Source organism: Rhea americana, unplaced genomic scaffold (assembly GCF_003343005.1).
Source record: "Rhea americana isolate MKP2758 unplaced genomic scaffold, rheAme1 scaffold_321, whole genome shotgun sequence".
Lineage (NCBI taxonomy): Eukaryota > Metazoa > Chordata > Aves > Rheiformes > Rheidae > Rhea > Rhea americana.
In genome coordinates this window covers 734,761-748,223 of record NW_028186448.1, presented here as the reverse complement: position 1 = coordinate 748,223, position 13,463 = coordinate 734,761, and the positions used below count along the sequence as shown (strand labels likewise).

The 13,463-nt window shown below is 45.3% G+C and overlaps 1 protein-coding gene across 1 annotated transcript in view; it reads left to right on the top strand.

Annotated features, from left to right (window-relative positions):
* CCND3 (cyclin D3) overlaps positions 1-13,463 on the top strand; it is a 51,107-nt gene that overhangs the window by 20,356 nt on the left and 17,288 nt on the right. The gene's annotated exons all lie outside the window — the stretch shown is intronic.

Genomic DNA, 13,463 nt, shown 5'->3' with positions numbered 1-13,463 from the left:
CACTTATTCAGTGTACCTGTTTACTCCCTAGAATGGCTGCCTGAGCTGGTAACCACTGCACTGAGGCTCAGGAGATGCAGATCTAGTCCATGCTTCACCAATGTAAATCCTCCCTGAGCTCTGGGAGGTTTCTGGCAACCTAATTGTTGTACCCACGTGAGATGCTTCATAATAACTGGTTTTATTTTACATATATACTAATTTAAATATAACTATACTTAAATGGTATTGCTACAGCAATATCCTTTGCATGGTGAAAGGAGTAAAGCTGTTATCCAGAGATGGAGATGGAGCAAATGGAGAATACCCCTGACTGCACTTGCTCCTTCCCACTCCCTATTGTGGCACTAACATTAGTGCAGCTCTGCAGTCAACCAGGTCCTCCTGTCCCTGATATAGCTGAAGTTAACCGTATCCAAAAGGGGCAGTTAGCACAAAGGCTGGCCCCAGTGCAAGGAAGGGACAAGAACTGACACTGAGGAGGGGCAAAGCGTGACTGCCCCTCTGGCAGCAGCCTGGGCTGAGAGGGTTTCACCCAGGAAACTAGATGCTAAATCGTTCTTGCTTTCCGTCCCTTTGCAGTCAGTTCGTCATGCATCGCCTTTGTCTGCCTTATCTAGTAAGGCTGGCACCTCTCTAGTCTCTCCTTGTGTGCATATATGGCACTCAGCTAAAAAGGTTCAGATCTCAGGGCAGGGGTACTTTTATATCCATTTTAAGGCAAATAATAGCTGTTCGTCCCAAACCCTGGGGCTTGTACCACTGCGGCTAGGCAGGCCACTTCAGAGTGCTTTCTGGGAGCTGTCACTACAAAAGCTAGTGCTCGGCAGTTAAAGTCTCTAAATTCTGACTGAAGCTGATTAATTTACACCAAGTTAATTATTAGGTCCCTTTCCAAGGGTCTGATCCAAGTCATTCCATTAGTGGATGTCATTTTTGGGGAGAATCAAATCCTTTGCCTGAAGGTTTATAGAGGTGTTTTGAAAAGATAATCTTGTAGCATCTTTCATCTGGAAATTTTCTAACATCTTGAAGATCTTTAACATGATTAAGGAATTAACACCATTAATGAATAAACACCTGAATAGAGCAGGCTCACTGCCAGGTAAGTGCAGAATAAAAGCATGTACCTGAACTCCACTTGTACACGTACACTTTGGAATATCTGGCAACAGTTCCACTGAATTCAATGGAGACTTACGTACTTCCCTCTGCTGGATTTTCACCATTATCTCATTTGGCTGGAGGGAAACTGAAGCATGTAGTGGCTAAGTGGTCTGCCTAGGCGACCAAGCAAGGCAGCAAAAGAGCCAGGAAATGAACTCTGGAGCCTTGACGCCAAGTTCTTGGCTCTTTCCAATACATACCTCTTCTTTCCTTTGTGAACATCTACTACACATTTTTATTGTACACCATATTAGCTGGGGAAGAGGGATAAAGCTCCTCTCTCTGAGAGACTTGCTAAGATACCTAAAAAATAGGTACTTTAAAATATAATAGATAATTAGAAAATTGCTGTGCTGATCAGACCTAAGGCTCCTTTAACTGTGTCTTGTCTCCCAGAGAAGCCACTATTAGCTGACTCAGAGGAAGGCAGTAAGTAGACTAGGGATAATTTACCTCCCACAAGAACTCTTGCTGGTGTGGTTTAACATCTCCTTTCAGGCTTGTTATAATACAAGATAGTCTTGATATCCAGAGAATGTCCAAGCCCTATTTCTGGGTTATAATCTTCCTTAGGAATCACAAGAAGTTGGCATTGCAGGCTCAAAAGGAAGTGGCAGGAGCCAGGACTGGTTGTTAGCTGTCAAACCCCAAAAGGTCATGCTTAGGTTGGTGCAGTGAGAGGGACGAGGTAGGAGTGCTGTTGCAATGGAAAACATTTCCATGCACTGTACTGTTGTCTCTAGGAAACCTTTCAAACACTCCCAGTCCCAGCAGTTTGCTAAGAAGACTCGGATCTTATTCCTTTCATTACAGTTGCCAGCAAAGAGGTTTTTTTTTCAAGTAGAATCTGCTCCTGCTTCCACTGAGCTGGTCACAGTTTTTGTTCCAAAATTAAGCCCTTCTGTTTCAGCTGTGCTTTATGCAGCAGTACGTTGCCTCGTCCTTTCCTGGGTACAAGGGAGCTACCTGCTAATCCTGTATGTATGAGAGAGGACTGACTGATTCCCCTGAGTGACCAAACAGCTGCATCTTGAACCAGGCAGCCAAGTGGTAACTGCAAATCTGCGTACAACTCTTCAGCCCTGGAGCGTGACCACAGGAAAGGGGGTCTGTCCAAAATAGCAAGTGATGCATTGATGCCCTTCAGCAGAGCCAGGCAAGCCAACGGATTTCACAAGGGAGCCTCGGGCCTCTGCAGGGTGGTGGCGGCACCGGCGGGTCTCCTTGTTGCCTGGCTATTCGCTGAGCACAGCCAATGCAGAGGAAACGTCTTTCCCAAGCAAGTGCTGACAGAGGGTCATGTTTTGTCCTCTCCCATGCCCCAGGGTCACCCCCAAACCTCCCAAGAGGCCACTTCCAGGATAAGGCAGGGAGATGAGTCCTCTTTCAGTAGCTGTTTCCTCAAAGGGACCTTCAGCCCGGAGTCACTCTGGTTGCCTTGGCTAATGCCTTTGAATCGCATAGCGTAGAACAGATTTAAGTAGCTGTGAGGTCTCTTTATTGTCTTCTCCCACCCCTTTGAAGTTGATTACATCCCTGTCAAGCCTCCTGTTCTTTCCCGGTCTGTAGCAATCAGGAGTTCATCCTTTTCTGGCAAGGAAGGCCTGGGGTCTTTCGGTAACTCTCTGAGGTAACTACGAACTGACTGCACTCCCCAGCCTTGCTGGGATCAAGATGGGAGCTGAACTTCCCAGTCACCACTTCCCAGGAATGGAGCTACTGTGTCACGTGTTTGACGGTCTCGTGAGTGCCCAAACTGCTGTTGAAAGGCTGCCTGTGCCACCTCCCACACACCTACCCGCACACGTTGTGCTATGAGGATGAATGGCCTGTCAGCTGCCGAACAGGGCAAGACCACTCCAGCACACACCTGAGAGGCCAGGTCCTCCAGAAGACGATGGCCAAATCATTTCGGAGTGCCCTGGGGCCGGTGTGTGTTCCCAGATGGCAGCTTTAAGGGAGGGTGAGTCTCTTGAAGCCTCTGGTCAGAAAACTGGCCTCAGTGTGCATTCAATGTGCATTACATTGATGACCACAGGATTATACCTTTAAATCAGGCAGAATCATGCCTCTGTGAAATCTTCATCTTGGACACACAAAGGGAGAGAGTAGGTTTCAAAAAAGCCCGTTAACACTGATAATAATATGGATCCTGCTTCTTCCACCACTGCCTTGAGATCAAAGGGATCTCCCGGCTGCTGAGCACCTTTGAGAATTTAGCCCTTGATCTAGCTTTGATTTTTTCTCTCCTGCTCCCTCTTCCGTCTCTGGCTCTCTAAGCATGCAAGCATTTTCCTTGACTTTGCCTGCGCTGGGAAGTCAAAATGTCTTGCCAATCTGATGTTTGCCTTTTCTGAATGCAAGAAGCCCTTGGAGCTCAGGTGGGAGGAGAAACAAGTCACTCTGCTTTCCATTGTGTGAGCCATTCAGAGCTCAGCCTGGGAAATGAAAGTTCCTTGGCTGAGTCTGATGGGGCCATTTCTTCCTGTCGCCTTGCCAGCTGAGCCTCACACATTTGTCACAGGATGAGCAGAGTATTGCAGTTCATCTTGCTTGCTTTGCCCAGTTCTCTGCATGCTTCTTTCACTTGCTGTTTGCAGCTCTCCAGCCTCTCAGTTCTCTCCTGCTTGCACTGGAGCGTTGAGTGATATAGCGGTATTCCTCCTTTTCTTCTCTCTAAGGTCACATTAACAAGTTCAGGTTGGCCAGGAGAGCAGGTTGAAACTGAGGAGTCAGTCCAAAACACAGACAGAGGAAAAGCCAAAGGAGAGACTCTGACTCTAGAGATCTCTGTTCAAAATTCACACTTGCAGAACAAAGGCAGGGGCATTCCAGGTCGACAAACAGCCAAGGCAGCGCAGCCTGCACCTGCTGGGCCGTGATGACCTGCATTTCCGTGTCCCCACGTTCCTCATGTGTTCATCTATGTCACATGCTCCTGTGATACCATCATAGGTTTTCAGATGGAAAGGACCATTCCTTTCCAGAGAGATCATATCCTCTGGCATGCTAGACAGTCCGTGCAGTGCCCCTGCAACAGCCTTTTATCTGGTTGTGCATAACACAGTACAGGTCCAAAACAGAGCATCATCAGTTCCTGCATCGCCAGCCTCTTCTAAAGCTGCTGGGCCTGCATCTTTCTGCTGATTGCAATGGGCTTTGGCTTAAATATATTAGGAAGGAGAGGACATTTTAATGGTAATTACGGTTCCTAGTAAGCCTGGCAAGCCCCAGGCTCCCTGCTGCCTGTCCTGAGCTGTGCAGATAATCAGCGGCTCTGATGATGGGGCAGTTCAGCAGTTCTGCGCTTATCATTGCTCTGTGTCTGGACAGGCGCTGGGAAGATGGGCATAGGGCAGGGAGGCTCCTCTGCTGAAGAGGTGAAGAGGAGTCAACAGTGGTAGTTTCTTTTGGAAGGTGCCCGTATTTGTGGGGCTGTAGGAAATCCCCAAGAGAGGAGCAAGAGAATGCTCAGTATCTTTACAGCCCTGCGTTGCAGAGCGGTGGAAAATATGTGCAAGTGCCATATGGATGGATACCTGGAGAGAACGAGCGAGCAGTGTCACAACACTAAGCACATGAGAACGTGCCTGAGTAGGCCTTGGTTATGCACATGCCCTGCTCAGTTGCAGCAGTGCCAGGGTGGCACACTAGGACTTGGAAATTGCAGGCTCTCTGTCCAGGCTTGGCACTCATCTGGTGGGGAATAAGGAGCAAATCATTTCCGTGCTCCCTGCTGCCATTTCCTTTACTATAAGCGGTGATGCTCCTTCATTCCTTTGCAGGTCTACTAAGTACTACCATCTCCTGGGTAGTACTTTTCTCCTTCAGTGCTTCCTCCAGTTGCTGATGCTGGGGCAGTTTCAAAAGACTTGGAGCAATGATGAGTTCTTTAGTATACACTATATAGCATACGTTAATTCTTGTGTCAGCAGCCACTTAGGGTACAGCATATCCCCAAAAGCCAGCTTTCAGGTCTTCCACTCCTGGAAGAGGTCTGGGCCCAGCACCCAACACATGCAGCAGGCTGTTCACCATCCAGACATTAACACTTGTTTTGGGGACATGGTCTGCCAGTTCACCTTATAAAAAATGCTGTAGAGGTACAAAAATAAATTCAGAAGCACTCATGCCTGATTGCAGGAACCTATTTGTTTGTCAGTTCACAGTGGGAAGGAAGCTCATATTTTAATTGCTACAGACAATATCCCGCTAGGAGTCTCACTTTGATGTTGCATTGTAGTAGATGTGAATTTCTCTTACCCAGGCTCTTGTAGTCAAGTGAGAGTAACAGTAATTCTGCCTTATGTGTACTGGGCATGAGTGCAAGCTGCTAATTGGAGTCGAGGGGAGGGGAGGGTGAAGGGGAAATGCAGCAGCATGTTACTCTTTCCAAGTGCCCTGTTTGGAGTGTTTGACTTGCTTTTGGTGATGGGTACAGCTGGGGTGGCTAAGGCCTGGCTCTGTAGTAGAAATGGTTGAATAGGACACAGCACCAATTCTTCCAGCACAGCACAACCATGTAAACCACTATGGTTTCAGCTTATGATGTGGTTTAGGAGGGGATAAATATCTTCTTTCTATGATGCTGTGAGAGGGAAGGGTGGACAGATAGGAGCAGTAACTCCTAAGCTGTAAGGCTCAGAGCAAATGCAGACTAGAACCATAGGGCTGGAAGAAATGGTTAACGTATCAGGCTACCACTGTAATACTGGAATCAGTCCACCAAAGCTCTGCCCACATATAGTGGAGATACTGCTTGCCCAATGGTTATGAACACAGAAGCATACACAGATAATATATAACTACCAGAACTGCTGGGAGCAATACATTCATATTTTATTATGGATGCTAGCATCTCAAAGGATTTGATCTGTATGACTCAATCGAGATAGATAGAAATAACTGGGTTTGAGGATCATAAGCAATACAGTGACATTTGTGCCTTCAAGAAAGGTATTCTTTTGGAGCATGGTCTAATACTTAGAGAAAGAGACTTGCCTTATAATCTGGAGGTTATCTTCTAACTATAGCCTTTGCTGTGGTGTGGATTGCATTTTATTTTTTGTAGGTTCTTGGTTTTTTGTAGGTCCAGGTTTGTAGGTCCTTAAAGAAGTGCCAGGTTATTTTCCTCCTTTTGATCTGCAATTTGAGCTAGAGGGATGAGTGTACTTCTTCGCTGCCTAGCATAGAGAGGGATACAAACAGTATGTATGCATTGACTTACTGTGGTACAGCCAGGTTGACAGCAAAGACACTGGACTCTTGGGACTGTCCCCAGGGTTTCAGAGTAGAGGGTCTGCGATGCACAGGAAGTCCAAGTATGCACAGACATACAGCTGCTAATAACCCCACTGTGCTGTCAAAAATCCACCCTGCCACAAATATTACAGCCAGTAAGTAAAATTCAGACTCAACTTTTCCCCTGTGAAGGGAAGAGCAGACACAGCAGCAGACGTAGACTCCCAGCCTTGCACTTTCTGTCCTTATTACTAGCAGTTTTCCAGGCTGCAGCTCAATCTTGAAGTGTCCGTGTTGGGTTGTGCAAGACCAAAGTATGGGACATGTTTTGGCAAGCAGGACACAAGGAAACAGAGCCCTACTCGCATGAGCCCTGCCCGAGTTGTGTGAAGAGGAGCTTGGATAGCATGGACACGCAAGGCAAGATCGTCCCGGGAGTACATGCAGGGCGCTCTGCACTTGCAGTTACTCATGATGGATGTTTGGTGACTTGGATGTGACAGCGGCAGAGCCCTGCACACTCTGGCTGCGTGGGCATATTCTGGCAGGCTGATGCAGTGTTGATACAAGATGTTTCCTTCCAGTTACACCAAGGGTGAACCAAGTGTAGCCAGTAAGCTCATGGCAAAGGTTTCTCGCCTGGAAGGGTTTGCTTCTAGTTCAAAACTCTTGCAGTGTATACTTGACCTGTGCTAGAAGGGAACCAGCAAGCCAGGTGCGCCATAAGTGGGTGAAGTAAATAGGGTAACAGTTGTTTTATTCTCCTCAAAAAACTCTCTGTCTGACACACGTACACCCAGCATAGTCCTCTCTTGCACAAAACCCTCCCTCTGAGGAACCAGATCTAGCACAGACTCCCCTGATCTCATGAGATTCCTGCTTTCCCATCACTGGCCCCAGCTCAGAGGTTGTCCATAGAGTTTCCAGCTCAGCACCAGGCAGTGGGTGGCACGCTCCCTCCAAGCACCCCTTCCACCCCATTGCTTGGGCAGCAGCACCCCATCCTACACATAATGCTCTTTGCTCCCATAAATGGGACCAAGACCAGCCCTGTAATCCAGACTTGTGCAGAGACCTGCCCAGTGCCTATCCCTGTTGAACACTAGGCCCAGTCAAGAATAAAATCTAGCTGTCCTGACTGTCAGTCCAGTGCTCAGTTTGGCACACTGCCTTGCCTTCTGAATGCCTGCCAGCTCCGGCCCTACTGCAGTGATTTAGCTGCCCACTTTGCCTATGCAAGATCCTGGAAAATCTGGCTGGATGCTCCCGTGCAGCGAAGGGTTGGGATGCACAGGCAGGATGCACTGCAAACAATTTAATAGCGGATAATCCTTGCAACTTCTTGCAGCAGGAGCACCGAGCTCAGCTTTCCGAGCTTTTCCCTTCTCCCTGCTCCTGTTCCAGCTGGGCCAATCCCTCCTTCCTCATCACTTCATCCAGCACGACTGGTGCTTTCTTAGCTACAGCCATCGCAAAATCCCTTTTTGCCAACTCTGAATGGCAGTTTGCATTGGCAAACAGATGCTAGGCACTGGGGTTGCCACATCAAATGAAAAAATACCGTGCAACCAAAAATTCTTAGAAAAACCCAAGCACGCAACTAATCTACAGAATAGGGTGAACAAGACGTAGGCAATAAGATCAACTCTGGGCAGGGCAGGAGAAGGCAGGAAGGATGGACAAGGGAAGGATGTTGTAAAAAAGAAGTATTTTATATGTAAAATTTCAGTGCAGGTTTTTTTTTTAACAATTTGCATAAATTGGCAACCACAGATAATCCCCTGAAATGAACTAAATATATTTCTACCGGGGGCTTTCCAAGCGCAGTTTGCTTTTTGAAATTTATTGGTTTCAGCATTACATTTTTTTCTACAATCTTTCTTTCTGTCTTTACCAACTGAATTTGTCTGGTTTCTAAAATGCCTGATTTGGGAACAAAACTGAACATTCACCTGGGGATGGCTGACTTTGGTACAAGTTTGAGTCAATGAAAATGTGACTTAATTTTAGATTTCGTTAGGAAAAGGGAACTAAGGCAGAAAAACAGCTGCTAAAATGACAGATGAAGACAAAATTGTTCTAATGCTTTTCATAAAAAGTCGGGTGAAACTACATTTAAATCTCTGTTGGCCCAGATTATTAGCTGGTGCAAACTGGCTGGGCTCCACTGGAGTCAAATCTATCTCAAGTGCTCAGAAATGAAGATAATCCAAAGCCATAGCCACTTCTGGAAATTTTCTTCTAAATGATTTTTCCAAAGGACGTAGTGAATTGCTTGCTAAGTCCTTATGTATAAATATGTCCGTTGCCTCCATTCACACCTCTTTCCAATCACTTTTCCGTCCTGTCCTGCAAGCTACTTAAGTGAAGGACTCCTCTATATCCAACAATTGCTTTCCTAAAGAACTAATATTATTAAACTGATACATACCCCAGGAGCAGGCACACTCAGACATAAAAGTGCTGGATAGAGCATAAATCCAAGCAGTATCAACAGTCACACTTTTATTTTGCTTTAAATAGACAATTCATCCAAACTGTACCAAGAGGCACTCTAATAAGGATATTTATTACATTAGTAGAAAAGCTGTGTTTTGACCTTTGAAGCTACAAGCTTTCTTCTTCAGAAGGCTCATATATATCATAACTGGATACATCTAAGCATGCTGAGATTCAGTGTTCAGATGATATCACTCTGAACTAATTAGTTGTACTCAAAAGTCTGCCCAAGTCCGAGGAAAGGGAATGCAGTGGTTGCCAGTAATAGGAAAGCTATTAGGAAACATATCCCCTGGGTCAAATCCTGCAATGCTGAACTTGCACTCAACCAAACTTCCCTTCAAGTCAATGGAAGTATTTCTCTAAGTAAAGAATAAGTAAGATATGAGAAAAGAGAGAGAAACAGCTATGAGGGCAGACAGTTGTCTTGTGTTTAAGCATGGGACCAGGACCAGGAACGCCTCGGCTCTCCTGCCCGCTGAACCAGGGAATGACTGAATGAGTCTGGGAAGGTGACTTAACTCCTTGTCCTTGTGGGCTCTGATTCATGCGCACGAAAGCAAACGTCTGCGATGGGCCAGCATGCTGCCTCCCCGCAGCCGTCTGCCCCGCTGCGGCAGTGCAGCAGGTGAAGGTGTGTGCCCCACAGCCTGACCTGCTAATACCAGCCCGTCCCTATCAGCAGCTTATGGGCGTAGGACAAACTATAAGCTCAGCCCCCTCTTTCGAAAGGGGCAAGGACTTGTGGCATCCACAGCACTGACACCAAACTACCAGAGCACGATTTGCTGTCCCTTGTGTGCCAGAGTCCTTACTCTTTCCTGCTAGGAATGGTTGCAATTTCTCTCTGCTTTAGGGGAAACTAGATGTGAAATAGAACAGATTAAGATTTGCGAAGCACTCAGAAACTCTAAAACAGCAAGGGTGAAATACTGTCTTCGCTTTCTCTCACATGCACAAAATGGTACCTGTTTTTCATTTTATTTTGGGGATTTCCTACAGCAAATTATATAGTTACTTGCTCACTGGATTTCATTTTCAGGTCCTTCATGTATGTTAAACAGTTTTATTTTGATATCACTGATGATGCTGTTGTTACAATATGACCAAGAAAGAAAATGGCTTCGCTCCTGGTAGATCAAAATTGGATGAAACATACCTATAAAATACACATCAGAAAGCAATGTAGAAAAGATACTGACCCCTTGCTGACATCCTCTAGGGCCAGGCCCACTGCTGATGCAAAGTGACATTGCTAGCTGAAACCTTTCTTCAGAGAAGAGCTTACAGTTGAATAACCAGCCTGATAAATGGCTTTAACTTTGACCCAGGCTAAGGCAGGATACTAGCTGACCATCAGCTGAGAATCAGACCTGCATCTACATTGCTCCTTTAAAAGCTCCAGCTGCTGGTGACTCTTTTTAACTCATCATCATCAAACCAAAAAAATGAGCCACTTTTATGATTCAGCAAAGAATAACATTGCTGGTCTGAGATCCTGGAAGCCTAGAAACCATCAGGTTTTTTTTTTTATTTTTACTTTGAAGGAATTTCCTTTTTTTAATATTGCTGTGCTGTCTACTGCCAAAGCCAGGAAGTTGACTATCTGTGGACAACAGTGACCAAAATTTGGTTTTCCTGGAATTTTCTCTTTTCCCTCCGCACACCCACACAATAGACTTTTCGAGATGCCTATAGTCTGTAATTTGCCCTTCTAGCCTGATAATGTGGCTTGCAGAAGCACCAGTTCTGCCAAGTCATCATCTGGAAGGAACACTTTCTTATGCAACAGGCTTCATTTTCCCTCCTCCGTGTCCTATGGCCCATGGTTGCCACTGAGTCTGGCTTCAGCCGAATGGGCTGTGTCAGAACCGCCGTGCCGACACTAGGAAATGGGAGAAAGACCATGAAGTCTGGAATAGGGCCTGAAACTTTCAATTTCAAAAGACGCAGCCCAGAAACCAGAGGGATCAAGAACTCAGTGCTGTGGTTTCCCTTTGCCTGATTAAAGAAAATAGCTGCTATTTTTACTAAAAATGTGGGACATGAGGCCCTTTGCTGTCCTTGTACGAAGTGGGGGATGCTGCTCCCAATGAAGGAGTGGGGGAGTGGAGCAGGGGAGAGCGTCCCAGATTAAAACCAGCTGCCTGGTCCACAGAAATCTCTCCCATAGATTCTTCAATTATTTCTTCCCTCCACAATTAGAAGATTTGTTTGGAAGGTGAAAGAAGGTTAGTGTGAAATGGATTTGGGAATCCCACCTCACCTAAAAAAAATCCTCCTTTTCATTTTAACCCAGAGACAGGATCGATCTCTTCCTTTTCCTTCAGTTCACTATCACTGTGCTGTATGGCATTCCCAATGCATTCGGCACAACAAATCGACGATGATGGCATCATTAAGAGTATGCAGCTAGAACATGTCTACCCAGCCAATAGTCTAGCTGATTAAAGAAAGACTAGCAGAGGGAAAGAGATCTAATGGGCAATGAAGTATATACCTTGCAGAAAATGAAAGCCATCTGTACAAGTGTAGGAATAGGATTCCAGTGCATGACATGTATTGAGCGTGTTATATAGGTGGCCTCCGTGTCCACTGTCATGAGTAGTATTTTGAACTTGTAAACCTCTGGCCAAAAACTTTTTTCATTTTCAAAAAAACACCTGAACAGAGAGAACAAAGACTTCAGTCTTGCTTTGCTTATGCCTGAATATTAACTATGTATGTTTGTTCTTGATTAAAATATTGTGTTTTTAGATGGCTGAAAATATAAAAAAGTATCAAATGTGTCAAAATGGTGCACACACACAAGTGACTTGTAGGAGGAGTAACTTATACGGCAGATCACCCAGTCATTAACTCCTTCAGGTCTTTGTTCCTTAACTCAGAAATGGATATAAGTATATATACTGATTATATACATACAGTTGCATTCCCCTTTATATGATACTGCATCCCCAAACTCCTCAATTTCTACAAATTCCTTTTCTCCATTCCATTCTGAACATGAATGACCTTCTCCCCTAGAATTCCAGAAAAGGTCTTTGCCCAGTAACACTGCATTATTAAAAGGAACATATTGCCTTGAGCAAAGAAGTGTTGCAGGAGTGTGTGTACTACTAAGATGCTTCATTCCAGATGATAAGGCAGTCAAAACCGGCAGGGAATAATGAAAACTAGCAGAGTGAGAGAAGCAGATAATCTAGAAGGCATTTCCCACCTAGAACATTTATGATTATAATCATTTGCTTCCGCTGCTGCTGCAATTGCCACAGTACAGCACCATCCCAGTGAAAAAGAGGACTATATGGCCTCGTCATCCTATTCAGACACACTCCCTTTCACAACCTGTATGAACTTTTGTAAAAATGGACCTCCTGACCTGAAGTTTCTTCAGTATGTTTTCAATTCAGCGAGGAGTTTTTAATGTGCAAACTTGAAGGCAATCCATTACTTTGATCTTGCAATCACAGAATCTGTTGTACATTTTATGGACTGTTTTCTGACTCTTCCTGGTCTTCTGTTCACAAAAAGCAACTGTAAGGCTTCACATCTGACACACAAGTAATCCAGAAAGCAGGAGTTATTCCATGCTCTGCTTGGAAAATAAAATATTTTGAAAAGAGGACATTAGGAAGTTTTGGAAACTGGAATTTGGGCAGGTAAGATGTACCCTCAAACATATTCAGAGAAGAAAAGCCTGATTGAACTGAGGAGGCTCGAAAAGTTGGGACATCCCAATTTCCGTAGCCACTAACACATTAGAGAGCAGTATGGCCAGAATTAGATCCAGTTGCCTTTAATCTCCATCCCAGAAAGCAATTACAGCAATTAGAGTTCAGCTCAGATACCAGTCCAGAGCAAATCCTAAGCATGTACTTCTGGACCTACAGTGAGCCACCTCAGTCCCACTGGCACCTTGCTACTTAGCTGGCATTACAGGGCCCATTCTCGGTTACCGTGTCCATCAGGGCTGTACCTCGTGTTGCCATCTGAGATGGGTACTATGCTGCAGAAGTCACAGTAAAAACTTATTTGAAAGACTGTGTTTTCCCTGGAAAAAAAATGGAGAAGTAAACCTCTGTTCAGTACACAATTTGCAAAGGCTAGTATTTCCAAACTATTGTTAATTATTCAAAAAAACAGCAATGCCTGAAAAACCCTTATCTCCACAGACACTGAGGTTGCTATCTTCAGCAGAGCCACACCAGTAATTGCATGAGGGTTAACTTTTGGAAAAAAGCAGCCTCAGTACAGACCCGCTTGGGGTATGCACACAGCTGATTATTTTCATAGCCTTGAAGGATTCTGGGCATTAAAAAAAAAGGAAAAAAAAAAAGACTTACAGAACTAAATACTGAAGAAAGAAGAGGTAAATGGAGGTGAAAACCTTCCTGTCGATTCCAGGACTGTCCCTTTCGGACTGGGTGGCCGTGCCCTGGGTACACAGCTGGCTTTTCTGACAGCTTGGCACTGCCTGGACACGTGGGAGCGGCCCAGGAAAAAAAGGGGGTAAAAGAAGAGGCCGGTGGGGGATCGCTGAGAGATGGGGGCGA